A 3482-nucleotide genomic window follows, 5' to 3' on the forward strand; every position below is an offset into this window, starting at 1 on the left:
TTCCCCTCTTCTCTTAATTTTGTTTCTTTGGGGTTTTCATTTTGAAGAAGCTGTGAGTTGCCCTGCAGGACACTTGTGCTGTGTGATAGTAGCTGTGTTTGTGTTTCCCTGTGAAATAGTATATGGTGGTGGTTTTTTAAAATAACTATGGTGATAGGTGTATGTTGTAACTACATCAGCCAAAAAAAATCCCTCCCCAAAATATCAAGAGCTGAACCGAAGATCCCTGAAAACACGGGAATCTTCGCTTTTATTTGCTAATGTGTGGCCAGTTGTGGGCTGCCTCTAGCAAGGGGAAGTATCAGCCCATCCACTACCAGGAATTCTCCTTTCTTTTTTTCCTATTGCAGGTGACTGGCTGATTTTTAGCACTTAAAAACCGTGCTGTTATACTCTGGTAGTCGGGAGACATCTAGTCGTATCCCTCCTGGCTTCGAAGCCTGCAGTTTCTCTGAACACATGGCATTGTAAACAGAATCATTTACTCTTTGATGTATTGTTAGGAAGACAGTATTAGTGTGTGACTGTACAGTGAGAGCCTCAGGGCAGTGTGGGAAGCCGCCCTGTTTGCACTGTGGTGGACCTTCCCTTTTAATGTGAAACTTTGGCACATTCCAAAAGCCACATTCTGAATCCCACCCTCTGAGCCCTACATTTTTAAAGGTGTTTATGGCTGGAAAAGTGACTATAAAATTGGCACATTTGGTTTTCAACAGATCTGTTGTCTTTGGTAAAGGAAGGACCATAGCTTGCTGGCTTTATATACAGTCACATGCGCTTGCTACTAGTCCCGTTGCTACAGTGGGATTGTGTGTGGGTAAAGTAAGCAAGATTTGCCCTGAGAGTCATCTGCTGTCTTAAGAGTCTGCCTAAAGAAAAGGGTGCCCAACTTCCCCTGAATGCCAGGGGGATTTGAGTCTTAATTCCCTTAGGCTTCCTTGCAGATTCCAACCTTACTAGTCAAAAAAGTCTTTTTATTCCTTTCAGCCTTGGAAAAACCCACACAGTTGTGGGAGAGCGAGCTGTATTCAGAAGTCTTGTATGTCTTCAGTGCAGTAGGCAGCTAACATTGGTCTGCACTTTTTATTGTGCAAGATGCAGAGATTTTGGATCCCAGGTAGAGTGCACAGCCCTGGCAGTGACTCATTTTGACTCCCTAAATGGAGCCGACATCTCATTGGGAAGGAATAGGAAAAATAAGCAGGACTTTTAGACACTCTTCAGATTCTGAATGCACTGTAAATAGAGGCCAGATATTTTTTTCCAAATTGTAAACTGAAAGCAGCATAAAGCTAATCTAATCTGAATGCTTTTTGTTCAGATTTCTTTTCCTGCCCCTGCTAAATGCCCTCAAGTCTTAAACTAACGGCAGGCAAAAAGTAGCCCTCTAGCAACTTGACATTCCACAGCTTGTTACTTTTCTAGTAGCCCTGCCAATCCCTGTAGTTGCCTAATGATGCCTGTATATAAAACATATATGCAAAAATCCACCAAATACAAATTAAGCTTTTTTTCCAGCAAAGCCAACCAAGAATAAGGAAGTTAACTGTTTTTTAAGAGTACAATTTCAGTCATTCTGCAGCAACCATCTGTCTTTTGACAAGACTGCAAAATGCAGTTACAATAAAAATGTGTTTATGTATATAATGTATAAAACTTTAAAAAAAGAAAGTAAACATTCTTTGAATCTATTATGTATTTAAGATGGGGTTTTAAATCTGGGGTGCAGATTACTGTAGGTAGCCAAACATAAGTAAAAAATGTACTATGCCAAACTTTTATGGTCTGTTAATCTGTTGGCTGAGAAATTACAAATTAACAGTGATTTCACCTTCTTTTTGCATTTACAGTAAGAAATGTAACCTTATTAAAAACGAGGTGTAATGGATACGGCTGTAACCATGGAGTCTTCCCCTCCATTTATATTTCCAAAATGTGTGAATATGACGGACTGTCAGTGAAATGTAACTGAATTCATCAGCATGCCTGCCATAGCTGACAAGCAGTGCAGGATGTAGTACCTGGATTTAATTAATTACTGTAATCTGTGACTGCTAGCCAAGTGGTACAAAGCCCATAGCAGTGACCTACACTGGAAGTCACTCCTAAAATCAGTAGATTTTTCTACAGGTTTCATCTTGCAGAAAAATTAGAATCTGACCTAATATCTCCATTGGTGGAGTCAGCACTTCCAGTGGCAGTTGAATGCCAATATAAGTATTGGAGGGGAGTTGGAATGGGGTTTTGACCATAAATTCACACAGTAAATCTGTAACACTGGTTTTCTACCTTCTTCCTGTCTAGCAATTCCCTGCTCTGTCCTGAGTTTGTTTTACATGCATCACAGTACTGGAGTTGGCTAGATGCATAATAGGCCCAACTTCCATTCTTATGGGCACAGGCTTCTTGTTGCCTTGCTAACATTAGCTTTTAGATTCTTTGATGTGAAGACAGTTGGGAGTGTTTTGTACCTAATAAATATATTGTTCAAGAAATCGCACTATGTAGAGGGAAAATGTTCCTTTTAAATTATATCTACTAAACTGCTGAGGAAAAAAATACATCTTCTGTGTCCGTGGTCTGTTTGTCTATACCTTCTCGGTGTCTGTGGCCAGCCTTTTATTACATACTAAGCTATATATGCTATTTCTGCTTCTCATGGGAACCACCTTCTCTTGCCAGAGGTGTGCCCTTGTTCTAAATTCTGTATTATATGGAACAGATTTCCCCCTTTTTAATTCTCTTCCCTTGGTTAACCTATGTTGTCTACTTATCTGCTACTGGGAGCAATCTATTTGCCTTTTGTGTAGATCTAATAAAAGCTGGATCAGTCTCCAGCATAGACTGGTTCTTTGGAAGCTTACTTTTATGACTGGCGCTCTCATCTTCTTGCAGCTTCCTTCCCTCACCCCATTTTTCTTGACTGACCTCCCATCAGCAAATTTCCTGCTGCCTTAAAAGCTGTGTTAAAACATAAATGGAATCCTTGTTGCGAGATTTTTATGCAGACTTACGATTGCTGCACACTGTACACTTTTTTTTTTTAAAGGAGTTGCTCGTTAATAATATTTTTGCTCTGCTTGCACCTTGATAGATTGAGGTATAACACCTTTCAGAGTCCAGCATTCTTATGATCAGAGACCAGTGTTGAAGGACTTCTGCAGTATGTCACTGGAAAGAGCCTGATTAGTTACCTAGTGAGCTAACTTCAATTTTATTAGGTGCTACCTTGGGCTACAAAATAGAAACTTTTTTTAACAAATTCTATCCAGGCAGAATTTGAAATAAGCTAGTTTGGTGTTCCAGCTGACCAAAATGATTGAGGATGATGCTGTCTGTAAGAAGATATTCCAAGCTAAAACCAAAGTGCAGCATCAATTCTGTGATGTAAGGACAAAATATAAATATAATGGGCCAGGCAGCTGGTAAAAGGGGAGTGGATCTCCATAACGATATGAGAATACATGTTTTAACATTCTAAG

The 3482-nt window shown here is 39.7% G+C and overlaps 2 protein-coding genes across 3 annotated transcripts in view; both read left to right on the forward strand.

The window, feature by feature from the left end:
- Positions 1 to 3482, forward strand: part of SCAMP5 (secretory carrier membrane protein 5) — a 37655-nt gene that overhangs the window by 19575 nt on the left and 14598 nt on the right. Inside the window, exons 8-9 of one of the 2 annotated variants that reach the window (XM_019504468.1) lie at positions 9 to 2271; positions 2962 to 2965. The gene's annotated coding sequence lies outside the window, so the exon portion shown is untranslated. Of the gene's footprint in view, positions 1 to 8; positions 2582 to 2961; positions 2966 to 3482 lie in introns of those variants that run through there. The other variant, XM_019504467.1, reaches the window with a different exon arrangement.
- Positions 1 to 3482, forward strand: part of PPCDC (phosphopantothenoylcysteine decarboxylase) — a 59932-nt gene that overhangs the window by 13629 nt on the left and 42821 nt on the right. The gene's annotated exons all lie outside the window — the stretch shown is intronic.

The sequence above is a fragment of the Gavialis gangeticus genome, unplaced genomic scaffold (genome assembly GCF_001723915.1).
Source record: "Gavialis gangeticus isolate Ggan-Ray unplaced genomic scaffold, GavGan_comp1, whole genome shotgun sequence".
NCBI lineage: Eukaryota > Metazoa > Chordata > Crocodylia > Gavialidae > Gavialis > Gavialis gangeticus.